General features: G+C 40.8%; 1 pseudogene; it reads left to right on the top strand.

Moving 5' to 3' along the window:
* The first annotated feature begins 111 nt into the window (after nt 1–111).
* Nucleotides 112–19,319, top strand: LOC124974588 (sulfotransferase 1C2-like; annotated as a pseudogene).
* Nucleotides 19,320–27,990: the final 8,671 nt, after the last annotated feature.

The raw sequence follows: 27,990 nt of genomic DNA, 5'->3' as shown, positions 1-27,990 counted from the left end.
ACAGTTAAATGGCTAAAATAGTCAATTTTCTGTTATGTGTATTTTACTACAATATTTTAAAGAAAGGCAGCTCTTTTCATTTCCCTAAAGGACCCTCCATCCCAAGACACTATGGCCCTGACCTCAGATTTGAAGAAACAATCACAACTGAAATAGGTAGCAAGGATCCTCCTGCAGACTGCAACTGTAGACAACTGGAGCCAGATTCAGAACTTTGAGGCTAAGCCGGATGATCTTCTCATCTGTACATATCCTAAAGCAGGTGACTGTGGGACATGGAGATAGCACAGACCTCACCCTGCTAAGTCAGAAAGGGCAACTCCACATAAGTCGGAATTCCTCATGATGGAAAACTTGCTCCTTGCTCTTCTAGGATGGGGCTTACCCTTGGAATGCCTGGTATCCCTGGATTACCCAGGAGGAGATGTTGAAGCAGGGAGGTCTGCAGTATAGCAATGTTGGAGGCCCATCTGCTGTGTTCTGCCATGCTCTACTCTTGGGTGGTTGTGAGCTTTTCCTCTTCTGCTCTGCTCCAAGTAGAGACCCAAAGTCTGTAAGTCTGTCCCACATGGATATACATCTCTCATGGTGAACAGGATCCTGGATTGAGGGGCGGTGGAAGTCAACAAGTCTTCATGTCCCTTCATCCCTTCCCTCAGGAAACTTCAAGAAGATCATCTAATAGTTTTCTGCTTATTCTCTTTCTCTTATGACCCTCAGGGACAATGTGGATTCAGGAAATTGTGGACATGATTGAACAGGATGCAGATGTGGAGAAGTGCCAGCGAGCCATCATCCCACACTGCCACCCTTTCATTGAGTGGGTTCGGCCTCCCCAGCCCTCTGGTGAGTCCCTCCTTCCTGCCCTATTTCTCTTCTTTCCTTCTCCACCTCTCCTGTCTCTGTCTTTGCCCTCTCTCTTCTGTTTGTTCATGTCTTTGATAGCTTTTTCCTATCTCTCTTTCTCTTTTCTCTCCCCTCCATTCCTATATCCATGTGTTTTCTCCTTTTATCTTTCTCTCCTCCTCTTTCTACATATTACCTAAGATTTTCTACCAGCAGTGAATCACCAGGTAAGAAGAATGTATGCAAGCAACAGATTCAGCCTTATTTTCAGTTTCTGTCCTCCCTCTTGTCCCATGTGACTGTAGAACATACAATGAAGGCAGAAAACAGTTCATGAGCAACTCATTCCCCACTTCTTTCCATAACATCCTCACAATGACCTGGTTCAACCAGGGGAGAAAGCTCCTGATAGTTTATGCACACACACACACACACACACACACACACACACACACACACACCACACACTTCCCTGAGCTTAGCATTGCAGAGATTCATGGAATAGAATAAATACTCTACAAGTAAGTAGAGTTACAAAAAGGAAGCAGTGCAACTCTTGCATGGAAATCTGGAGTTCTTAGAAAATTGCTGGTGGTGTTCTGATAAACCTTTCCAATGCCTTAAGAAATGAAGTTTCTTGTCTGATTGGTATGCATAAGAACTTGTGAGTTGGTCCAGGGTGTTATGTCCATGTCAGGATGTCTTCAAGGTCCTTTTGGTCCCCTTGATCCATGTGACAATGTAGGTGACACTAATTTTGTAACCCAAAGACTAATGTTCTTCTCTTAAAATCTGTGGGTTGCTGACACCATACACAGGGTAACCTCTGTTTGCCTAACTGGGATCCACTCTACGTGCAATTAAGATCTTCCATTTTCTTCATCTCTAATTCTGACTCCAGATTATGATAAATCTAGACAACTGGGGTTCAAATCCTGAGTATGTTATTTATCCCATGACTTTTAGCAAGTTATTTAACCTCTCTCTTACAATTCCCTCAGCTACAAAATAGCCACAGAATTTAGCACCTACCTCAATTTGTGGCGAGGACTAAGCGAGTTAATATTTTTAAAAAGCTTGAAACAGAGCCTGTCATACATAAGATAGTATCTCAGTGTTAAGTATTATTATAGCTACCTCTCCAGGATGTATCCCTTGCCTCATGATACCATCTGGTTCTTGGAGCATCCAAACCAACTTTTGAATTTGTTTCTATATTCTGTCCCAATCATCTTTGTTTAATCTCTGACAATTTGGGAGATTAAAGAGAGAGAGAATCCTTAGCAAGCTTTCTAATGAGGTTCCTTGGCAGTAGGGAGCAGAATGTCCCAGTGCTAAGTCAGAAAAAATGCAAAATAGAACTTCCCTTGGGTCAACCCCAGCAGCTGTAGAATTTTTAGGAAGCATGGTAACCAATCACCCAGTTTGGCATGTCATATAGAAGCCATGATGGTTCTTTATATGAATCAAGGTGCTGTGAGTTCAAGGAGTAGCAAACAGTCTCTGGTTTTGTGGTCTTCCCAGCCACAGACAGATAGATACTCAGTGGAGACTCACCTGTGAATTGGTTTTATTTCAGGACAGTCTCTGCCCACAGAGGTGAAATGTACTCCTGAAAGGAGGAGGGTAACTGATGACATGGACTCATGCACATGAGTCAAGGGTCAAATCAACCTCTGAAGTGGATGGGCACCACTAGACAATGAACCAACTAGTCAGTCTCCTTCCCAAGCCCCCTTCCACCCTGTGACCAAATCCCAGTATAGAGACATTTCACAATGAAAGCATAGAGTCTAAAAGGAATAGGTTTGGGAAGACTGAAAACATATGTGTACATGTGTGTGAACTACATACAGGTGAAATCTAGGAGTAACCCACTGAGTTCAACAAACACTCATCATGGGTCCTGGACAGCTCATAAGAAGTCAAATGTCCACTGGCCCTCAGGAAGTTATGGTTCCAGGGAAGAGACAAATGCAGACGATATGTATGTCACGAGCAGTGGAGGTTAGCATGGAATGCTATGGGAAGAATGAGGGGAACGTGGCCAAAGAACACACCTGGAGGGGACCAGAATGATCAGCTGTCACTGTCCTCTCTCTTCTACCTTATAAGCTCGTTGAAGACAAGAACTATTTAACTATTAACTATTAGCATTTAACTTTGTATTGCCTGAGGCTATTTCCACAATACTATCTGAACTATTTCTCTCACAAAAACACATGATATATGGCTCAAATCCCAGAGCTAGGACCTCAGTGCACATGATGAAAGCAAAAATGACTGACTCCATGTGGCCCCTGCTCCCTGCCAATGAAGTGGAAATCGGCTCCCTAGCCTGAGGTGTGCCCTTGTCCTTGCACCCTGTGCTTCCCAACCAAGGCTCTGAACAACCAGGGAAGTGTCCTGGGAGGCATGAAATAACCAGCAAGATTCCCTGGAGCACTGAGAAGAGGGAGAGGAGAAAATGTAAATGAAGCTCTGGTGACTGATTTATGTAAGGCCACAACCCCGCAGAAGCTCTCTCTCCTGCAGGGGCTCTTTGGAAGAAGAGTTATGAAACTCTTGCAGTTGGGCCAAATTCACCAGGAGGACTGGTTCAGGAGGAGGAGTTGTGCTGTCCGACTGTCACTGGGGGAGGTAGGGGTGATGACTAAATATAGGCTTCCCAGTTAGAAGATGGCATTAAATTTGGCATGGTAGGAGAAAGTTGAGAGCCACACATATAGGAAAGAAATAAACAAGTCTGTAGAGCTGACTTCCTGGCAGATTGCCTGGGTCTTCCTCCCCAGGTGGGAACTGACAGTCCAACCACCTGTATCCTTCCTTCCTGCCTTCATGTTATGCACCTGGTCATTCATACTCATTCTTCCAAAACCTCTTCAGGCATTTCCATTTCTGGGGATACAGTGCTTTGGACATTACAAGGACCTCTTAGGACCTCTTCTTTTAGGAGATACCTATAAATTCAAATTAAAGCACCACATATGTGCTTTCACATATATAACTAGGGTTACAAGAAAACAGGGAATGACATAGGGACCAAGTGAAGAGGGAGCTACAAGAAGGGCAGGGTCAGATGAAAGTTTAGATGACAGCTAAAAGGCAGGTGCAATATCGAGACCAGGAAAAGGAAGAGTTCAAAATACAACATTACAAAACAAAGCGGAAACCAACTCCATGATTTAGAAAAAAATATGTGGGGTAGAATTAAACCCCTAAAACCTCAATAGAGATGAAGTCAGGAAGGAAGACACATGTCCTCTCTACAGGGGCCTGGAGCAGTGGGCCCATGTGAACAGAGGGGCCAAGTTTGAGCAGGAGACCAGACAGGACCAGAGGAAAGAGATAAAAGGCAGGACAAGTTTTAAAGTTCCTACTAAGAAGTATGACTTTAAAGGCCTCTAAAAGTGGTTTTCAAACTTTTTTTAGTACTAGAATGCTCTCTTATTTAAAAAAAATTGTTGGAACTATATGATCCAGCAATTTCACTTCTAGGCAAATATCTAAAAGAATTGAAAACAGGGACTGTAACAGAGTTTATAGCAGCACTAGTCACAATAATCAAGAGGTAGGAGCAACCTAAGTGTGCACTAACAGATGACTGGATAAAGAAAATGTAGTATACATATACAATGCAGCACAATTCTGACATATGCTATAACATGATGAACACAGAAGACATGTTAAGTGAAATAAACTAGATGTAAAAAGACAAATACTGTGATCCCACTTATGCGAATATTTAAAGTAGTCAAATACAAAGAGACAGGGAGCAGAATTGCAGTTGCCACAGACTTGGAGAAGAATTGTGGAGTAAGTTTTAAAGGGCACAGAGATTCAGTTTGGGGAAATAAAAACGTTCAGGAAATGGATAGTTATACAGAAATGAAAACATACTTAAAGTCACTGATATGTACACTTTGAAATGGTTTAGATGGGGTTTGGAGTGTAGCTTAGTGGTAGAACATGTGCCTAGCATGCCCAGTGTCCTGGGTTCAACCCAAGGCATACACACAAAAAGGTTAAGATGGTTGTTGTGTGTATTTTATCATAATTTCCTAAAATGTTATTGGAGATTTCCATAAATAAAATCGAGATGATCAGAATGTTAAAGTCAATGTTAATGCTAATGCTAAAGTGAAAGTTTCGGAAGAAAGTGTGAAGAACTGTGGAGATGAGAGATCATGCCAGGCTACCAAGCAGAACTGTTCCTCAATCATAGTTGCTCAAAAGCAGCCATGATTTAAAGGCACTAGGTCTGCATGCTTCAAGGTGAAACAAGAATGTCAGCTCCAGACCTGACTCCTCCCTGTTGAAGGGCTCTGTACCCATTCTCTTTCCTAGTAGAGAGACTCCCTACTCCTCAAGGCCAGCAGAACAACCATTCCCATAAAGACTACCCAATAACATGGTTTATAGCATGGAGAGAAGTTTGCACTCAGAATAATATACCTAGCATCACAATTTTTAAAAGACAAAATATGATTTACAGGTATGCCCAGGACAAGGGACAAGAAGGACAGAGAGGCATCATTTCCACAGGTTCCTTCCTGACCCAGGTTCATCCTTGAAAAACAGGCACTGAGAGAAGAGGACCTAGCTTCTCAGTGGACTTGAGGGTGCTTAGACTACAGGCTTCAAACAGGAGACCTGATCACTTGCCAGACATCACACTATGCAAAATGGGAGTTTGTGTGAAAGGCTACTTCTAGGCATAACTTCTTGCTGCACATTTAAAGTAGAATGTTATGTTATATCATTTTTTATTTCTTTATTTTAGAAATACCCTCCTTTCTGTGGTCAGCTTTCCTGACCCTTCATGGAGATGAATCTTTATCCATCAGATACAAGTCAGTGTCCAAATTCAAGTGTGCCTCTTAACAACATCAATTCACTCCAGATCCTTAGAGCACTTTTGAGTCTCAGCATTAACTCCTTTGACTCTCCACTGGTGATTTAGATAAGCCTCTGACTGCTACACTAGAGTTGAAACTCCTTATATAGAAGGTGTTTGTTTTCTTTGTTGCCTTTTCCTGTAACCTCAAGTTTGATACAATATTTCATAGAGCAAATATCCAATAAGGTTTATAAATGAAAGAGTAGAAATCATGACTCACATGCCAGCAAATATCTATGGTTTTAGAGATAAAGAAAAGTGATTGGGGCATAGACCAGTCACAGGGGTTGGCTCTGACTGACTGGGAGGGGAGAGCCCTGCTCTCTGGTCCTGATGGGCTCCATCTCAACAAGATATAATTGTACCTCTCCTTATCTTTGAAGTGAGAGAATAGGTTAACTCAAAGTTCCCTTATAGCTCTCAGGTTGTCATTCTACAAAAGTGAAAGTAATATCAATAATCTGTGAAATTCCAAAAGAAAGTCAAGAAACAAACAGAGATATAAGTGGGTAATGGAATATTCTGGACAGAGCCTAGAACTTAAGGTCTCCACACAGTGCTTACACCATACAGATGTATTCTCTTGAATTATTTTAAAGGTGTGGATAAAGCCAATGAGATGCCTGCTCCACGGATACTAAGAACTCACTTTCCTACTCAGTTATTGCCACCATCTTTCTGGGAAAACAACTGTAAGGTAGGATCACTTCAGGCCCCTAGGGGCAGAGGGAGAGGAAGTCCACCCAAAGTGAGGCCTCCAGACCCTAATTCAGAACTTCCTCCTCCATATCTTTACCTCTACTCTACTTCTGATGGGTTGACAGCTTATCAACAGTAAGGAAAAATGCAAAGTTCTATACTCAGCAGGATATTCAGTTGAACAGTTTCAAACAAGATTTGAAGGCAGACGGGGCGATCCAAGATGGCGGCCTAGAGGGAGACTGCACCCCCAGTTGCTCCAGAACCCAGGAGTTAAGAAGGGGAGGCATTGAGAGACTCGGACTGAAATAGAGCCACAGGTGAGTCTGCCCACTGGGTAAAGCTCGGCCCGGGTGGCAGGCCCAGATAGAGGTGGCTTATCGGAGCCAGGCAGGGCAACTAGAGTCATCCACAGGCAGTCCTGCGCACTCCGGCGGTGGGCCCCGCCCACACAGCCAGCTTCTCCAGGTTCTCGGAACGGAACTGGCCCACTAGTGAGAGCCTTTCTAACCAGAACAAGCTCCGAGTCTCAGAGCCACTGCAGCGCAACGTACTCCGGCACACAAGCAGCTTCAGGGACCAGGATAGGGCAGCCAGAGACCTCCCCAAGTAGCCTGGACCCCTGCAGTGGGAGGTGCCTTTCAAGTCTAGCTTCTCAGACCAGACCGCCCAGTGAGAGGTTTTCTACATAGAACCAGCCACAAGTCCCCGAACCAACGGAGAGCTTCGATCTGCAAGCAGCCTCTGGGATCAGGGCAGGGCAGCCCTCTTCAGGCGACTCTGCCCACTCCGGCTGCAGGCTCTCTTCACGGGGCGATCCAAGATGGTGGCCTAGAGGGAGACTGCACCCCCAGTCGCTCCAGAACCCAGGAGTTAAGAAGGGGAGGCATTGAGAGACTCGGACTGAAATAGAGCCACAGGTGAGTCTGCCCACTGGGTAAAGCTTGGCCCGGGTGGCAGGCCCAGATAGTACCTTCCACACTCCGGCAGTGGGCTCCTCCCACACGGCCAGCTGCACGGTGCAGGCCCACAGTGAGAGCATTTCCACACAGAACCAGTTCCAAACCGTGGAACCAGTAGGGGGCTAGGGGCAGTTTTCTTCGGATGCGCTGCTTTATCAGATTCCTCCAAGACATCAGGCTACTGAAGGCTGGGAGGTGATACACTGGAAATCTACCGGGACACTATAAGCCAATAGTGGAAAACTGCAATATCTCAGGGTCCCACTGACAGCTGACCAATATGAGAAAACAAGGGAAGAAAATGTCCCAAACAAACCTAGATACTACATCAATAAAACCCAATGACAGCACAGCAGAAGAAATGTCAGAAAGGGAGTTCAGAATGTACATAATTAAAACGATCAGGGAAGCTAATGAGGAGATGAAAGAGCAAATGCAGGCATTGAAGGAGGAGATGAAAGAGCAAATGCAGGCAGTAAATGATCGTACCAATCAACAGTTAAAAGACCAAATACGGGAAGCAAGAGATCATTTCAATAAAGAGTTAGAGATACTGAAAAAAAAACAAACTGAAATACTTGAAATGAAGGAAACAATAAACCAAGTTAAAAACTCCATAGAAAGCATAACCAATAGGATAGAACACCTGGAAGACAGAACCTCAGACATTGAAGACAAATTATTTAATCTTGAAAGCAAAGTTGGCCAAACAGAAAAGATGGTAAGGAATCATGAACAGAATCTACAAGAATTATGGGATATCATGAAAAGGCCAAATTTAAGAATTATTGGGATTGAGGAAGGCTTAGCGAAACAAACCAAAGGAATGAACAATCTATTCAATGAAATAATAACAGAAAATTTCCCAAATCTGAAGAATGAAATGGAAAACCAAGTACAAGAGGCTTATAGAACTCCAAACATACAAAATTACAACAGACCCACACCAAGGCACATTAGTATGAAAATACCTAACATACAAAATAAAGACAGAATTTTAAAGGCTGCAAGAGAAAAGAATCAAATTACATTCAGAGGGAAACCAATAAGAATATCAGCAGATTTTTCAATCCAGACCCTAAAAGCTAGAAGGGCCTGGAACAACATATACCAAGCCCTGAAAGAAAACGGATGCCAACCAAGAATCTTATACCCAGCAAAACTTACCTTCAAATTTGACGATGAAATAAGATCCTTCCATGATAAACAAAAGCTAAAGGAATTTACAAAAAGAAAGCCAGCATTACAGAACATTCTCAGCAAAATATTCCATGAGGAAGAGATGAAAAACAATGATGCAAATCAGCAACAGGAAGAACTAGCCTAAAGGAATAGCCAAATAAAGGAGAAACCAAATCATGTCAAAAATAAATATGAGTCAATTGACTGGGAATACAAATCATATCACAATAATAACCCTGAATGTCAATGGCCTGAATTCATCAATCAAAAGACACAGACTGGCAGATTGGATTAAAAAGAAAAATCCAACAATATGCCGCCTGCAAGAGACTCATCTCATAGAAAGAGACACCCATAGACTAAAGGTGAAAGGATGGGGAAAAACATACCATGCACACGGACACAGCAAAAAAGCTGGAGTATCCATCCTCATTTCAGATAATGTGGACTTCAAACCAAAACTAGTCAGAAGGGATAAAGAAGGACATTACATTCTGCTTAAGGGAAGCATAAATCAGCAAGATTTAACAATCATAAATATCTATGCCCCGAACATTGGCTCATCCACGTACGTCAAACAAATCCTTCTCAATTACAGAAATCAAATAGACCACAACACAATAATACTAGGCGATTTTAACACACCTCTCTCACCACTGGATAGATCATCCAAACAAAAATTGAATAAAGAAACTATAGATCTCAACAACACAATCAACAATTTAGACTTAACGGACATATATAGAATATACCATCCAACAAAGAACGAATACACTTTCTTCTCAGCAGCACATGGATCCTTCTATAAAATAGACCATATTTTATGCCACAAAGCTACTGTTAACAAATACAAGAAGATAGAGATACTACCTTGTACTCTATCAGATCATAATGGATTGAAATTAGAAATAAATGACAGAATAAAAAACAGAAACTTCTACAATACCTGGAGATTAAATAATACACTATTATATGATGAATGGATAACAGAAGACATCAGGAGGGAAATTAAAAAATTCTTAGAAGTAAACGAGAACAAAGACACATCATATCAAAATCTCTGGGACACTATGAAAGCAGTATTTAGAGGAAGATTTATTTCATGGGGTGTATTCAAAAAAAGAAGTAGAAATCAACAAATAAACGACTTAACACTACAGCTCAAAGCGCTAGAAAAAGAAGAGCAGACCAATACCAAAAGTAGTAGAAGACAGGAAATAGTTAAAATCAGAGCCGAAATCAACGAAATTGAAACAAAAGAAACAATTGGAAAAATTAACAAAATAAATAGTTGGTTCTTTGAAAAAATAAATAAAATTGATAAACCCTTAGCCACACTAACAAAGAGAAAGAGGGAGAAAACTCAAATTACTAAAATTCGGAATGAACAAGGAAACATCACAACAGACACGAGTGAAATACAAAACATAATTAGAAGCTATTTTGAAAATCTATACTCCAACAAAACAGAAAACCTCGAAGACATCAACAAATTTCTAGAGACATATGAATTACCTAAACTGAACGAGGAGGACATACACAACTTCAATAAACCAATTTCAAGCAATGAAATAGAAGAGGTCATCAAAAGCCTACCAACAAAGAAAAGTCCAGGACCAGATGGGTTCTCAGCCGAGTTCTACAAAATATTTAAAGAAGAGCTCATTCCAATACTCCTCAAACTATTCCAAGAAATAGAAGAGGAGGGAACCCTCCCAAACTCGTTCTATGAAGCCAATATCACCCTGATACCTAAGCCAGACAGAGACACATCGAGAAAAGAAAATTTCAGACCAATATCCTTAATGAACATCGACACAAAAATTCTCAACAAAATTTTAGCAAATCGCATACAAATATATATTAAAAAGATAGTGCACCACGATCAAGTGGGTTTTATCCCAGGGATGCAAGGTTGGTTCAACATTCGGAAATCAATAAATGTCATTCACCATATCAACAGACTTAAAGTTAAGAATCACATGATTATTTCAATAGATGCAGAAAAAGCATTCGATAAAATACAGCATCCCTTCATGCTCAAAACACTAGAAAAAATTGGGATAGTGGGAACATTCCTTAACATTATAAAGACAATCTATGCTAAGCCCATGGCTAATATCATTCTAAATGGTGAAAAACTGAAAGCATTCCCCCTAAAAACTGGAACAAGGCAGGGATGCCCTCTTTTTCCGCTTCTATTCAACATCGTCCTTGAGACTCTAGCCAGAGCAATCAGACAAACCAAAGAAATTAAAGGGATACGAATAGGAAAAGAAGAACTCAAACTATCCCTGTTCGCTGATGACATGATTATATATTTAGAGGAACCCGGAAATTCCACCAGAAAACTTTTAGAACTCATAAGTGAATTCAGTAAAGTAGCAGGTTACAAGATCAATGCTCATAAATCCAATGCATTTTTATACATAAGTGATGAATCTTCAGAAAGAGAAATTAGGAAAACTACCCCATTCACAATAGCCTCAAAAAAAATAAAATACTTGGGAATCAATCTCACAAAAGAGGTGAAAGACCTCTACAATGAGAACTACAGAACACTAAAGAAAGAAATTAAAAAAAACCTTAGAAAATGGAAAGATCTCCCATGTTCCTGGATAGGCAGAATTAATATTGTCAAAATGGCTATACTACCTCAAGTGCTATACAGATTCAATGCAATTCCAATTAAAATCCCAATGATGTACCTTGCAGAAATAGAGCAAGCAATTATGAAATTCATCTGGAAGAATAAAAAACCTAGAATAGCTAAAGCAATCCTCAGTAGCAAGAGCGAAGCAGGGGGTATTGCAATACCAGATCTTCAACTCTACTACAAAGCAATAGTAACAAAAACGGCATGGTATTGGTACCAAAATAGACAGGTAGATCAATGGTACAGAATAGAGGACATGGACACAAACCCAAATAAATACAATTTTCTCATACTAGACAAAGGTTCCAAAAATATGCAATGGAGGAAAGATAGCCTCTTCAACAAATGGTGCTGGGAAAACTGGAAAACCATATGCAATAGAATGAAATTAAACCCCTATCTCTCACCCTACACAAAACTCAACTCAAAATGGATCACGGACCTCGGAATCAGACCAGAGACCATGCATCTTATAGAAGAAAAAGTAAGTCCAAATCTTCAACTTGTTGACTTAGGATCAGACTTCCTTAACAGGACTCCCATAGCACAAGAAATAAAAGCAAGAATCAACAACTGGGATAGATTCAAACTAAAAAGCTTTCTCTCAGCAAAGGAAACTATCAGAAATGTGAAGAGAGAGCCTACGGAGTGGGAGAATATCTTTGCCAACCATACCTCAGATAGAGCGCTAATTTCCAGAATCTATAAAGAACTCAAAAAACTCTACACGAAGAATGCAAATAATCCAATCAACAAATGGGCTAAGGAAATGAACAGACACTTCACAGAAGAAGATGTACAAGTAATCAACAGATATATGAAGAAATGTTCAACATCCCTAGTAATAAGGGAAATGCAAATCAAAACTACCCTAAGATTTCATCTCACCCCAATTAGAATGGCGATTATCAAGAATACAAGCAACAATAGGTGTTGGCGAGGATGTGGTGAAAAAGGAACACTCATACATTGCTGGTGGGGTTGCAAATTAGTGCAGCCACTCTGGAAAGCAGTGTGGAGATTCCTCAGAAAGCTTGGAATGGAAACACCATTTGACCCAGGTATCCCACTCCTTGGCCTATACCCAAAGGACTTAAAATCAGCATGCTACAGAGATACAGCCACATCAATGTTCATTGTTGCTCAATTCACCATAGCCAGATTGTGGAACCAACCTAGATGCCCTTCAGTTGATGAATGGATAAAGAAACTGTGGCATATTTATACAATGGAATATTACTCTGCAATGAAGAATGATAAAATTATGGCATTTGCAGGCAAATGGACGAAATTGGAGAATATCATGCTAAGTGAGATAAGCCAATCTCAAAAAACTAAAGGACGAATGATCTCGCTGATAAGCGGATGAGGACATATAATGGGGGGTGGGAGGGGTTAGCATTAGGTTTAGGGTTAGGTTTAGGGTTAGGGATAAGGAGAGCGGTAAGAATGAAGGAAAGAAGGACTGTATAGAGGGAAAAGAGGGGTGGGAGGGGTGGGGGGGAAGGGAAAAAAAATAAACATCATTGCCCTATGTAAACGTATGATTACACACACACACAAAAAAAGATTTGAAGGCAGAAGCTATACTAAATTGCTAGAGAGAATGAGACATGGGGAGGCATGAGCATCCACTGCTCTGAAGAGCAAGACTGGCTGTGGAAGGAAGAGGGGGAACAGAGGCCACAGGCTGGGTCATGGGGAGGGAGGAAAGGGGGATAAAAAAACTTTGCAAATTGTTCAAAAGGGAAAATTGATGGATAGATGGAGCAATGTTCTTGAGTAAGCACTTGCCCACAGTCTCTGGGATCCTTGTTTTATTCATTCTCATACTTTATTTATCATGCACATCAGAGTCTGATAAATTTCTGTCACAATAGAGGCAGGAAAATATGCTTGTTGAATCTATAAAAGATAAGAACTGTGTAGTCAAGGGAAGGAAAGAGCACAAATTAAATATTTAACCTTGCTAAGAAAATAGGGCATTGTTTTCTCAGAGGTGGAAATGAAGAGGTGGGAATGACTAAGAAGGTAATTTCTGTATGACAGGTGTGCAGGTGGCGGGACTCACATCAAATGACATGACTCCCTTTTGGTAAAACTGGGTAAGGGGTGAGAACTTTTGATTCCAGGATGATGGTAGACCAAATATCCTGAAAACATTTGTGTACAACACCAATGAATGCTTCAAGACATAGGAAAATTTCGTTTTAAAATGCCTAACTGAGATAGTTTAAAAAGTAAGGAAAGTCCCTAAATTCTAAAAATGAGAAAAGTAAAACTCAAGAGAAGTTAATTAGGCCTGAACATGTCCTGGGGGAAATTTAAAGACTTGGATAATCCAGAAACTTGAGTTTTAATGGTTGCAAAGACACAAGGCCAAAGCAGAAGGTATAAGGAACCAGAAGGAGAAGGAGAAGAAGCTGGGACACAGAAAGGTTGAATCCTCAATGGGTGAGTGTAGAAGGTGATGGGAGACCCCAGGGAGAAGACCCCAGGGAGCCTGTCTTGAGCAGACTCCCAAATCCCATGAGAATGTGTGGCATAGCCCTTCTTTCCCAACACTTTGAGATTCCATTTGTCCTTCCTTTTGTTATTCAAGAAAGTACAAGTTGACTAACCAGCATAAAATAAACCCTACTGCCAGTGTCCCCAGGATGCCTGGCAGGAGCACTGCCTGGAGAAATACAGTTTCTGTCTAGGCCCCATGAGATTCTCACCTGAGCTCACCATCCCACATTACAAAATACAGAAATGGTCAGATTACCGGGATAGAGATAGATGACAGATGATAGATGATAGATAGAAAGATAGATAGATAGATAGATAGATAGATAGATAGATAGATAGATAAAAAGCAGCAGAGTTAGACCTTAAGAACATTAGGTAACAATTTATCAAGTACAGAAATGAGAGAAGAGGACTGAGGATGTAGCATAGTGTTAAGGTGTTTGCCTAGCATACAAGGTCCTGGTTTCAATGACCAGCAATGGAAAGAAAAAACAGAAAGAGAAGAGAAGAGAGAAAGAAGAAAAGAAGGAAAGGAGGAAGGAAGAAAGAATAAGTTGTGTAAAAAAATAAAAGATTTAATCAAAATTAAGTTCAGGAATAAGATATAATTAGAAAGAGAAATATTTTTAAATGGGGTTTACACAACTGAATATATATCATTTATTGAATTTTAAAACCCAACAATAGGCTAATATGCAGTAGAAATACAGATAAATAAAGAATTGATTAACTTAGAGAATGGATGAAGGTTTGAGTAGAAGGTTTGAGAAGAGTGAATGAAGGTCAGAAATATGAGATGAGATTCACAAACTGGCAAGCAACAAGGAAGTGAAAGGCAGCTGAAGTTAAAAGGCTTAAGAATTCAGGTGCTTTTTTAAAAAATCAACATTTTAAAAAACTTGTTCATTGGTGCTTGGCAGTTTGGTAAGTTGGAGAAGATGGGTACTGAACTTAGACAACAGTGGTACAGGAACCAATTTTGCAAGCAGGGCTTCTCAATCTCAGCATTTATTTTATAATTCTTTGCTTAAGACACATGGGATTTGTCTAATTGGGTATGATAAATAATGCAGACATGGAAATGACTGTCAAGAAGAGAGTTTTGTGCTCATAGTTTCCTAGAAACAGGAGCACAGCATGCCACATAGAGCCATATGGAGAAGTGGCAGAGTCAGGCAGGAAGCAGAGAGATGAGAGAAAAATACATTATTGTAGTTTCTGCAGGATGGGGACAGCAGATGCAAGGTAGGCAGGCTTGGGGTTGGTGGTTTGAACAATTTTAGCAGACTCTGAGGCATAGTGCTGTGTCTAATTGTTTGGTACCTGGTCCTGTGTTGAGTGGGCAGGTGGAAAGTAGTTCAGAGTATGAGAGCTTCCTAAAGGAGGTGGTGGAGCTGTGGGTTCTGAATTTGTTGGTTGTATATTTGCTATCATTAGGAATGAGCTACTCATGGAAAAGAAAAGTCCCCTAAAAACAGGAAGGTTAAAAGCTCCAAAACATCATAATAGAGAATATAAAAGATGTTTTAATACAAATAAATATACACTACTGACATTTTGAGCCAGATAATTCTTTTCTGTGGGTGGGAGCAGGACTCTCCTTTGTATTGTGGAGTGTTGTGCAGCATCCCTGTTTTTCACTCACTAGATGCCAGCATCACTGTCCCCAGTGTCACAACTAAAAATGTCTCTAGTGATTGATAAATGTCTTCTAGTAGGAAAAATTATTGCTGATTGTGAAGCACTGCTTTAAGGTAAAAATCAGCACAGCACTGAAATAACTGTGCATGGATCCTGGGTGACTAGCTGAGAGATCACTTTGGAGTTGATACAAAGTAAGTTTATCTACCTATCTCATTTTATCATAATGAGACAAGGTCGTGAAGAGGAGGATGTGAAGTTGTAGTTAAAGTGAAACCTAAAGCAATGCTTTGTAGGGACAGAGTTGAAGTGATTAGAGAAAGAAATAATAAAGTTGGAGATGCCAGAAGGAAGATATAACTATTTTCTTGTTCCACAGTCTAAACTCTAACCATGAAGCTATCCTGATTTACCAGGAAACCAAGATGAGGTTGTTAGAAGGCTCATCCACCTGCATGTGCCATTTTTTTTTTAGTCACATGACAGTTCAAACTTTCTAAAGAAGGATTTTGCCCCTGCTACCAAGTGGGAAAAGAAGGATTTTGCCCCTGCTACCAAGTGGGAAATCAGGAATCAGACTAATTGATTAAAGAATTAATAGGACCAGGTCAGAAACAGAGCATAATTGTCACAGAAGCATAGAGAATGGGCAGGGAGGTTACAAAGCCAAGTCACATTGCCAGCTCAGAAAAGCTAAACAGGTGTGTGCAGACATTCTCACACACTCACTTGAAGACTAAATCCAAGTGAGTTCTGTGAAAATCCATTTTTATACCATTTTTCATCCATCTGCTTCCTTACCCTAAAGTTTCTTTTTGTAGCTCAAAATGCCAAAGACTGTATGGTTTCCTACTACTATTTCCAAAGGATGAATCAAGTGCTACCTGACACTGGCACCTGGGAAGAGTATTTTGAAGCCTTCATTGATGGAAAAGGTAAAAGAAGATGCTTCACAAACCTGTATTCCCATTCTAGTGAGACTGACTACAGAGAATCAGACATACATTTGACACTTTAGAACTTTATGTGCCTCTTTAGGTAAGTCCTACCATGGACTGGGACCAGATGGAGCAGCTTGGCCGCTTTTCTACTATAGACCCACAGTCCTCAGCAAATATCTCCCACCTGATCTGAAGGCCTTTATTCCGGGTCACATGTGCTGCAGAGGCACTCCCATTCCAAAGGGTATCCCTGTCTCAGTGAGGGCACACATGTTTGTACCATGATGACTCTTTAGGTAGCAAATAAATCCAAGCCTATCCCCGTCCACATGACCCACAAAATCAAACAGATCAGGACCCTTAGGAGGTATCTGATCCAGAGTTTGTCCACTCTCTTCAGTGCACTTCAGATCAATGAACCCCTGACCCTCAGATGGTTTTGTACCATCTCTATGTAGACTGCTCTTTTTGTCTCTTCCAGTGGGTTGGGGTTCCTGTTTTGACCATGTGAAAGGATGGTGGGAGAAAGACAGATATCAGGTTCTCTTCCTCTTCTATGAGGACATAAAAAAGGTAAGTAAAGAACCACTTCAGACACAGGGTCAGAGAAACCTGAAGTTGTTCAGAGCTGTACTTCTGAGAAGAAAGTCTGGAAGGAAGGAATGATAATTTTCTGCCACTCTCCTCCATTCAATCCTATGTCACCCTCACCACAGGACCCAAAACATGAAATTAAGAAGGTGGCACAGTTCATAGGAAAGAACTTGGATGAAACTGTGCTGGATAAAATTGTCCAGGAGACATCATTTGAGAAAATGAAGGAAAATCCCATGACAAATCGTTCTACAGTTCTCAAAACTATCCTGGACCAGTCCATCTCCCCCTTCATGAGAAAAGGTGTGTGGGGCCTCTTTATCAAATGATTAGCTTGTCTAGTAACATTGCCAAGATGATATTGGGTTTCATTAATTTCAAAGCAACACATTGACTACTCATTGTCGACTCTAGTAAGATTGGGTACTTGATCTTATTGTAGAAGACAGAGTTTTACAAACAGCAAAGGAAATGCAATCTTGTAAATGACTAAGGGCAGGAGCCACTGTTGATTCAGAATTCACAGGAAGCCCTGAACATGAGCATCTGGGACCTCAGCAGCAGGAGGTCACAGCTCTTTGCTCTAAGATTCCATCACTTACAAGGCTCAGCTACTGTCCACATCTAGGCATGTCTTCTGTCATGACCAGTGTCCTGTCTTTTTGTCCATTGTGCCTTTATCCTACCTGTACTATAGCTTCTACTGCCTCAATTTCTGCTCATACCTTGGTCTTGACCATGACCCAAACCTGCCCTACATCATGATTTTCAACTGCAACTACTGCTGAGAACTGCCTCCTCTTAGTTATTTCTTGCTTCCAGTTCGCAAAAGAGGGATTCTAATTGGTCCAGCTTATATTTTTCAAGGAAAAAAAACTTCATCATTTTTAAGAAACAATACATTAAAATTGTTTAAAGTTAAATCAATTCAATACTATCTCTTTAAAGAAAATCTCCACCATATTCCACTGCCCAAAAGTCCTTTTGCTCTGTTTTATAATCATACTCTTTTCATTTTTTACAACAGTTGAACTATGGTGTGCATACTTGCGCATGCTGTTTTGTGATGTCTTTTCTTCCTTCCCCTTTTTTTGGTAAGCAACTGAAATTATTTCATTGTACTTTTAAATCTAAGAGTACTTGATGCTTCAGAAACAAATCAAATGATTCCACATCTTTTCACATAATGGTGGTGATTTGACAAATAGCCCTTCTTTGGGCCCTTATATACCCACTTTCTATGCACACTTTTCCTTCGGTCTCATACAAACACAGAGATATGTATATCATATGTGGCTATCCTATACAAATTTGCCTACCAGAATGTGAGGCAGCCTTTCAGAGCAAGGCATATAGATCCAATTCCCTCACTGCTTTTTAAAAGTCCCCAGTTATACCAAAGTGGCATAACAACTCATAATTCACCCAACTGTGAATAGACCCTTCAGTTATCATTGCCTTCAGTTTTCATTATGAATAATGTTACAGTGAAAATTTTGTGCATGTGTTCTTACTTCCTGATGCTTTTCTGTTACATAATTTTTTGGAAGAGACATTGGTGGGACAAAGAATATTTCCTAATCTAAAATTATTTTAATTACTGCTATGTGAAAATAGTATCTCATTCTAGCTGATTTCAAATTATTTTATGTTACTGTATAATCTACATTGATCTTAAGAACACGGTTTAATAAACTTTGATAAATATATGTAGCCATACATCCAGAACCCCAATCAAGATATCAGACATTTTCATTACCCCAGAATGGACCCTCTCATGTCCTGTTTTGATCAATCTGTACCTGCAGAGACAACTGGTATTCTCATCTCCATCCTACAGATTGATTATACTTGTTCTTGAATGTCATATGCATGGAACCACACAGTATACTTGCTTATATCTGGGACCTTTGGTCAACATAACATCTTGAGATTCCTTCAGGTGGTGTATTTCCATAGTTCATTTATTAATTGATTTATTTTTGTCTTTAAAGTGCCCAATGTGTGAGTATACCACAGGTGGGTTGGGTCATGCCAGGTCACCAGCTCCTGGTACCAGTTGTGATTTTAGAAGCCCATTCTTCTGCACAGAGTACCATAGGACTGCTTCTCATAGCAGAGAGCTGCAGATGGAAGGGAATCCATTGATGGCAATTGGATGAGTCAGGCTATGGACAAGCCAAGCCTAATGTGGGTGCCCCACTGCTTAACTCGGGGCTGCTCAACCTGTCAATAAGATAATGACATGCCTCTCTGGTTTCCATCTTCTAGGAACTGTGAGGGATTGGAAAAACCACTTCACAGTGGCCCAGAATGAAAATTTTGATGAAATCTATAGGAAGAAGATGGAAGGAATTACCATAAACTTCTGCCTGGAAGTACCATAAACTACTATCTGAGAAGGTAGTAAAGAAAAGGGTGGAAGACAAGAACACAAATGCTATCTTCAATTCTCTGCTGCAGTCAAACAAATCTCTGAAAGCACATTGTGAGTGTTCATGATTATGGTACAAACCATGTTTGTGATTATGAACAGTATATCACAACTTTGCCAAAAGGAACATGCCTAATGCCTATTTTCTCCTCTATTTTCCAAAGTAAGAATAAGACATCTTAATAAACTAGGTAAAATATAAAAATTAAATACTACAAGGATCTTTTAATCCCCATTCTTTAGGGAAGTATATTCATTTTCTAGACTGTAATATAACAACACCTGAAGAACAAGTAGACAAATATTAGAAACTAACAACATGAAATTTCTGATGTCTTACCTAACCGCTTAGGGAACACTGGTCTGGGCTCAGTCCTGGGGTTCTTCCTGGTCATAATGGGAAGTGATATAACGCTGGTGCAGTCAGTACTAAAAAAAATGTTTTCTAAGCACCCTGACTGTAAGCAGAGAATGGTCACAGAGTAAATATTGAACATCCAAAACCAAATTAAGAGACACCTGGTGCTAGGTCATTTAGCAAACAAAAACATGAGGGTGGTATTTGTGAGCCCAGGTTGGATCCCTGGTAAAGGCAGAAAGTAGGGTACACAACTGGTGTCAACAATGTCAGTCCAGGTGTGGTGCTAAACTTGGAGACTCCTGGACCTGAGCTTCACTGCTGTACACTCTGGGGGACACTTTCTAACCGAGTTAGGTGTCCTTTTTACCCAGTTCCTATATTTTCCCCATTGCTCTGCATTTACTCATCCATTTACTTATCTGTATGTCCCACTACATTGTAAACCCCTTGGGGTTCAGTTCATGTCGTATTCACCATTTTACTTCCAGTGCCTAATGAGCTTAGCATATGCCAATAAAATCTTGTTGCATGAGCAAATGAAAGCACAGATTACAGGAAGGTAGGCACATTTAAAGTTACTAAGTCCCAACTTTGACCCTTTCCTTTAAGACCCAAATCATAGGGTGCACTAAGCCAAATAAATTATGGATTTCTTTTAATCACTGCTAAAGTTTGGACCTGAATTCTCCCACAAAGTTCCATGAGTTAAAGGCTTGGATTTCAGTGTGTCCCTACTGGGATGTTGTGGACCTTTTAAGAGAAAAGGCTTAGTGGGGGGTCTCCAGGGCATTGGGAATATGTTCTCAAAGAGGATAGTGGGACTCCAGGCTCTTCTTCTTTCTCTCTTACTTCTTGGCCATGAGGTGAGCAATATCTCTCTGCCATGCATTCCCACCATGCTGCCTCCTTACCAGAGACCTAAAAATAACATGTCTACCCAATCATGGACTAAAACCTCAAATGCATGAATCAAAATAAACCTGATTGTATAAGGTACTTTTTACAGTGATGGGAAGCGATTAACAGAATCACCATGCTCTGGCAATTCTAAATGATGTCAGTGGTAAAACACACCCCTCTGGAAAAAAAAAGAAAATAATCTTCCATTGGACCAATTCCTAAGCAATTGTTTAGAATTAAATTTATACAGTTAAAAGCACTCAGTTTTAAACACATGTATATAAGATTCAAATTAACATTTTTATTATGTTAAAAAAAGTTACCTGTATCCTCACTGATTATAAAATTATTGGATTCTATGTCTTATTCACCTTGTAAGGAATTTGATTCAGAGATTCACCTGGTAAAATCTTCCATAATACACAGAAAGCCGTGAGAATTCATAGCGAGAAATAAAGCCTGTACTATAAAGCATACTCAATGAACTATTTCATGAAGAAAAAATGAAAAATTAAAGTAAGAACCAGCATAGGGATAGCATTACACTAGAAGAATGATAAAAGGAGAACCAAGTCTGAATTACACATAAGAAATAAATCAAAATGGCAGGAAAGAAGGAAAGAAGCAAATGAAGGAAATAGGAGAGGCAGCTCAACAGTAACCACACTTGTATTTGGGACAAACCTGCAGATGGGGTCCAGTGGAGACTGAGACCCATCTTCCACTTATAGCCTGGAGTAGATACAGGGGCATAAGGGAGTAGAGGAATTTTGGTGTTTAGGTCATTGCTAGGAGGTTGTCATGGAAGAGTCCTTTTGGTCATCACCAGTATTATTTGAGGTGGTCACTGTTTCTCGTTGAACCAGGTGTTTTCAGAATTCCGATCTCAGATAGCAATTCCATTTCTCTCTATGATGATGAAGTATTACTTGGGATTTCTTTGCATGATGGTAGAGTATTGTCTGGGGTTTAACGTCAGGCTAAGTCAGAGTGATCAAATGGTGACTGTTATTCTAAGATGGGGTATATATTTTGAAATGGTGTTGCCTATGTCAAGTTCTACCTAATATTCCTGCCTTTTTCTTTTTATTTGGTAAGAAAGAAGTGAGGGAAGGGGTGAAGTGAGAAGAGGCAGTGATGTCTCTTACACTACTTCCCACTGAGAGAGGACATCAATTGAAGACTCCTGTAGGCATTTATATTGAGCAATTCTAATGGAACTCAGCAGGAGAAAGTTCTGGATTATGTGATCAGTATTGGCATTGATGGTTCTCTGTGAAAAGGAAGTGAAGAGCTGAAACAGGGAGGGCCCAATAGCAAGGTAAATAATTATACAGAGAATTGGGAAGAGGAAAGGGGCTATCCAAGAAAACATAGCTAGGGAAGAAGGTCATCACATGTTCCATGAGGAGGAATACTGATCAAACTTGGCAACCTGTTCTCTTAATTTTTATTGCCAATCCTCACCAGGCCAGATTTGCTAGTGTAAAAGCAGCAGATTTCTTGTAGAAAGACACAGATACCTCATCTATGGTTAATAAATCTGGACATCCTCTGTTTTGGAGGAAAGTTGCTGCCAATGAATCTATTTGGTCCTGAAGCATAGATAGTTGCATTGCAATTTCTCTAAGGCTACCAGCCATTTCTTTAGATAGTACTGCAAAATGAGGGTGGAAACTCCTACTCCTGACTCCTGTGCCCACTGCTGTAGTTAAGCCAAGGCCTATCAGAAGAGGAGTAAAAGGGATAGCTCATTGTGTTCTGAGTAAGGTATAGTACTGGGATAGAAGTGGGTCCTTCTCAGTGGAATATAGGAGGGGTGGTGTGAGAAAGGCCAGGGTGCAAGTTTCTGTCCAGTTAGTGAGTAAGCAGACATAAGGTGTTATTTTCACATAGGATGAAGTTTCCTTGATTATATTCAAGACAACCAGGGAGGTGATAGGAGACTACTTGTTTTAGATGGAGACTACTGTGGTCTCATGTCCACCCCTGGGAAAAGGTAAAGGTGGTAGCCCCAAGAATCTGGAGACCAGTATTGGTGTTTGAAAGATGAAACTTTTCAAATAAAATTTGATGTGTTTGGAGATTTAAGAATACCCACCCAGGTAGAGGAAGGAGATTTTAGTGGTCTAGATGGTAGGGGGTAGGTTTTAAGTTTAGTAGAGGCACATTGGTTAGTGGACCTCTACCTTGGCAGGACAAGGACTGGGTTTTGGTTAGAGGTAAATTCCAGAGAGCACAGAGAATGAAGGCTCTCATAAGTTTGCTTGTGGGCTCTTATAGTTAATGTGTTCAAAAGTGGGATTTGGAAGAGAAAAAATAGAGTTACACAAAGAAGAAGGAAGCCCACTGGAGTTTCCTTTTCTGTGCACTGGATACAAAGAGGAGTCTGAGAAATAGGGGGTTAAGTAAGGGCACCCATCTGACCTGTTATGGGGATAATAATGCTGAGACAAAGTATTTGGCAGTCATATATCAAAAAGTGATGTATTATATGGTTGATTCTCTGAATTCTGTTCTGTCTTCTCAGTGCACGTGAAGGAATACTTTGGTGTTTGCTCATGTGATAAGAGGAGCTGGCTGGGCTTCATACGCTGGTGCCCATAGGGGTAAACAGATCCAGCAGGAGGTACTGGATGTGTTAGTGGAATTTAATTTACCAGCAGGTCAACAGAGGTTTTAATAAGTGCAGACATGTAATGAGGTATTGGGGCCAGATAAAAGGAGGCAGAAAAGAGAAGAAGGAAAGCTAAGATGTGAGAAGTCCCAGTAAGTTCCTTGAAGCCATGGTTCATGCATGAATTTGAAAAATTGAGCTGGAGTGTTCAGGGGTTTGGGAACTAGAGACCAAGCAAATCCTGTCTAGTGGGGATAATAAATTGGCAAAAGTTGGGACAGCAAAGAGATGGGTAATAAAGAGACATAAGTTTATAAGGACAGAATCTTTGGTTCTCTAGGTCTTCATCTGGGTCAAGTGTATATAAGTGGGGCTTATGAAAAAGTGCAAGAATATTTTATAGAGCAAGAAGGAGTGTGGGGGAGATGAATTGTGTGCTGATGAGTGGAGATGTTGCCTTTTTAAGCTTGGATGGTATATCTCATGTGGGAATGATTTCATTTTGGCTGCTGTGGATGTGTCAGGGCTACCTGATGTGGACTGACCTGTTCATGGTTAAGGGAGTAGGAGAAGTCTGTTCTCCACATCAGGTCTCCTGGCTGTAGCTATTAGTGGATATGGAAAAAGATAAGCCCCAAAATAATATGGCCTAGGGAGAAGGAATGAGGGAGTCACTTTCTTTCCCAGTAACAAGACAGGCCCTGGGGAGGAAATTTCCAACAATTCTGAAATGACAGCTTCTGAGAAGAGGCCAAAGCATTGATGTAACCCTAAAACTGACACCACACCTTCCATGTGGCCCAGTAAAGACAGCCCAGACATGCTCCTTAATTGAGTCACCTCTCACTGTAACCAATATAAACCTAACCTTCCCCCATTTTGGCCAGTGGCTCATCTTCTACCAGGAAAATGGGTCTATCAGTGGTGTCGTTCTGTTCCTGAATAAAAGCTGCATTGAGCTCATCTGTAAAGTTGGCGTCCAACCTGGTCCTTTTGCGCTAACAGTCACAATGGAGTCTCATAATTGTCAATAGGTTTAGGAAAGAATTTTTCTGCATGCTATCTGTTTATGTGTTGCCTCAGGTGTAAGGCTGGTCACGTATCAGGAATGGGAGGGGCTGAGAAAGAGAAATGGAGCTCAAAGGGACAGTCTTAGAGAAGCTTGAAAGGGCTTAGTTTGAGAGGTTTTTGCAGGAGGATCCATAAATGAAGAAGAGCCAAGGGGAGAAACTTGGTTCAGGGAAGGTTAGTTTCAAGCATTAGTTTGGTCAGGTGCAGTTTTAGGAGGGCATTTGCACATTCTACCTTTCCTGAGGATTGATCCTGGGGGCCTGATGGGATATGGAGACAGTGATTTACAATCAAAAAGGTAGGGACCCCTTGGCTAATTAGGTTTCCTGAAGAAGAACTGACAGAAGAGGAGAGGAACTGACCTTTTACCCAGTCATTGATTTCTTACTATAACATATTTATAATTTCATTTTACAATCAAGTCTGGTTTTGCCATCACAAATAGGTGAAAAAAAGGGGCAAATAACCTGAGTGAAAATGGAAATGGAAAACCAAAAGAATAGATTGGGGGTCGGGGGCACTGAGAAGAATCATTTTTTGGCGATCTATTAGAAACCAGCCATTTTTTACAGGGAGTCCCAGATGAGAATACATATATATATGTATTTTAAATTTTTCTGAGGCAGAATAAGATGGAGTAGGAAAGAGAAAATAGGGAGTATGGAGAGGTGTGATGGGGACTATTTAAGACTTTGTGTAAGAACAGTGGTGGTCAGTCGGGGAAGGGTCTTGTCAGCAGCCTGCTGTGCTGCTACACCTGCTAATGCATTACTTTTGCTTATCAGGTTGGTTGATCCTTGGTGTCCTTTGCAATGAATGACTGCTACTGCCATCCATTTTGCAGCCTTAAGTAGGTTGTGAATGAGATGACTGTTAATGATGGGTGTCCCTCTGGTGGTTAAAAATCTTTGCTCTTGCCAGATCACGGTATGGAAGTGAAGCATGTGAAAGGCACACTTGGAGTTGGTGTATATGTTTACTCTCTGTCCCTGACATAAAGTAAGTGCATTGGTTAAAGCTATTAATTCAGCCTATTGGGAGGTGGTTTGGGGAGGTAAGGTGCCTGGTTTTATAATCTAATTATTAGATATTGTGGCATATCCTGCCTTAGGAAGAGGATTTCTGAAGGAACTTCCATCAATAAACCATGAAGGGGTATTGAGTAAAGGAATATCTAAGATATGGGAAAAGTGGGAAAATATGATATCTAGAAGGTCAAGATGAGTGAGAGGGAGGAGGGTCTGAGTTATCTGAAAGAAGAGGTAGAAGGGTGGCTGGGTTAATGGTTTACAGTGATGGAAAGATATCAGTGGATTGTCTACAAAGAAAGTATGTATTTGTTGTACTCTGAATTGGGGGAGGGATAGGACACAGAGCTGGCCATTTAGTTCCTTCAGGTTATGAGAGGAAAGGATAGTAATATGTTGATATAGAGTTAATTTGTTGGCCTCTGAGGCTAAAAGGGTGGTAGTTCCAAGTGCATTTAGACAAAGGGGGCCAGTCTTGAATTTCTGCCATCCATTTTGCAGCCTTAAGTAGGTTGTGAATGAGATGGCTGTTAATGATGGGTGTCCCTCTGGTGGTTAAAAATCTTTGCTCTTGTCAGATCACGGAATGGAAGTGAAGCATGTGAAAGGCACACTTGGAGTTGGTGTATAGGTTTACTCTCTGTCCCTGACATAAAGTAAGTGCATTGGTTAAAGCTATTATTTTGATATGTCTAATTATTTTGAGAGATAAGCCACTGCCTTGGGGGAATTTCCAAACATCTTACATAGGGGTCCCAAGGCTATGTTCCAGACTGCAAAGACATATAGAGAAAAAAAATGGTTATTGTGGGTCTGAAAGACCCAAAGTGGGAGCCTGTAAGAGGGCCTGCTTTAACTTTTGGAAGGAGTATTAATGGGAAGAGAAGGTTGTGTGGCTCAGAAAGGTCACTGTGAGAAGCAGATAGAAGGGCTTACAATAAAGCCAAAGTTAGGAACACAGAGTTGGAAATAATCTGCTACCCCAGAAAAGAGAGAAACTCATATTTGGTAGTAGGGTCAAGAAGGTCCTCAATGAATTATTTACAGCAGTGGGAATGACTCAAAACTGAGGAGTGAAAGTGAGGGAAGGCACAGTAGCCTAATTTATTTAGAAAATTTAAAAGGAGGCTCATGTATTTAATAGAAAGTTCATGGGAGGGACTACAGAAAAGAAGATCATCTATATACTGCAGAAAGAGACTAGGGAGAGGTTAAGATTAGTTAGGTCATGACATAAGGCCTGGCTGAACAAGTGGGGCTGTCTCTAAAGCCCTGAAGAAGGATGTGCAGGTCATCTGGGTATCAAAATGAGTATCAGGGTCCATCCACACAAAAGCAAATAGATCTTAAGAAGAAGGATCTAATGGGATAGTGAAGAAGGCATCTTTAAGATCAAGTACTGAGAATTGAGTTGTAATTGAGGGAATATGAGAGAGCAGGGTGCAAGGGTTAGGGATTTCAGGATAAATTGTGACTGCAGCCTGATTAATCAGGCAGAGGTCCTGGACTAGTTAGAAGTACCATGAGTTTTTTGACAGCCAGGATTGGGGTGCTATGAGGGGAGTTGATGGGTCAAGGACTGTTAGCCTTGAGAAGGCAAGAAATGATGGATTTGAGACCTCAAAAGCTGTGGGCCTCAGGAAATATTGGGATTATCACAAGGAGGAGGCAGGTTCTTGTAGGGAAATCTTAACAGAAGTGTGGTGGGTGGTCACAGGGGACTTGGAGGTATCCCATGCTATGAATGACACCTCAGGGAGGAACACTGACAGAGATGTAAGAGGGGAAGGAAGAGCATCTGGTCAGCTTAAGAAGATAAAGGAAGCAGAGGAGTGTGGGGAGTTATGGTGGTTTTGTTGGAAATTAAAAGAATGGAAGCATTGAGTTTGGTTAGGATGTCCCCACCAGGGTTAGGAGTTGGGAATTGGGGTACAATTAGGAAGGTGTGAGAGAATAGATTGTCAAATAGGTTACAGAATAAAGGACCTGTTTGTCTAGGGTGCTGGGTTTTCTGCCAATGCCAACAATAGAGGTGGAAGAATATTAGAGGGGACAGGAAAATTCTCATAGCACTGAAAGATTTGCCCTTGTGTCCAGTAAGAAAGAGATAGGCTTACCAGGTACTGACAGCATTACCCTGAGCTTGGACTGAGTGATGGTAGTCAGGGTGATGAGTACAGGGGCCATCAATCTTCTGCTGTTAGGCTGTCCACTGTCAGGTGGAGGACGTTTACCAACCTGGGGTTTGTGTCCAGAGACCTGTGGGAATTGGAAGTGATCAAATGAGAGGGAAGAGTTTTTGCTGAGTGCATTCCAATTTCCAGTGTCCCTTAAGTAGCAGACAGGGCATGGCCCAGGCAGAGGTTTAGGGTTAGGGCATACATTGACCCAGTGTCCCTGTTTACCATATTTGAAGTATGTTTATAAGGTCCTTGGGGCTCTTGTCTGAGTGTATCTGCCAGCATTTGGTATTTAGTTTGATCTTGTTTGAGTTTTTGTGTTTTTCATTCCTTTTCTCTGTTTTGTATACCTTAAAGGCTGGTTTAACAAGTTCATGTTGAAGGGTCTGTGGTCCCTTCTCCATTTTTTGTAGTTTTTTTCTGATATCTGAGGCACACTGGGAGATGAAATGTAAATGAAGATAGAG

Source organism: Sciurus carolinensis, unplaced genomic scaffold, assembly GCF_902686445.1.
Source record: "Sciurus carolinensis unplaced genomic scaffold, mSciCar1.2, whole genome shotgun sequence".
NCBI lineage: Eukaryota > Metazoa > Chordata > Mammalia > Rodentia > Sciuridae > Sciurus > Sciurus carolinensis.
Note: the sequence above shows the minus strand (reverse complement) of the source record. Positions and strands in the feature narration are given on the sequence as shown.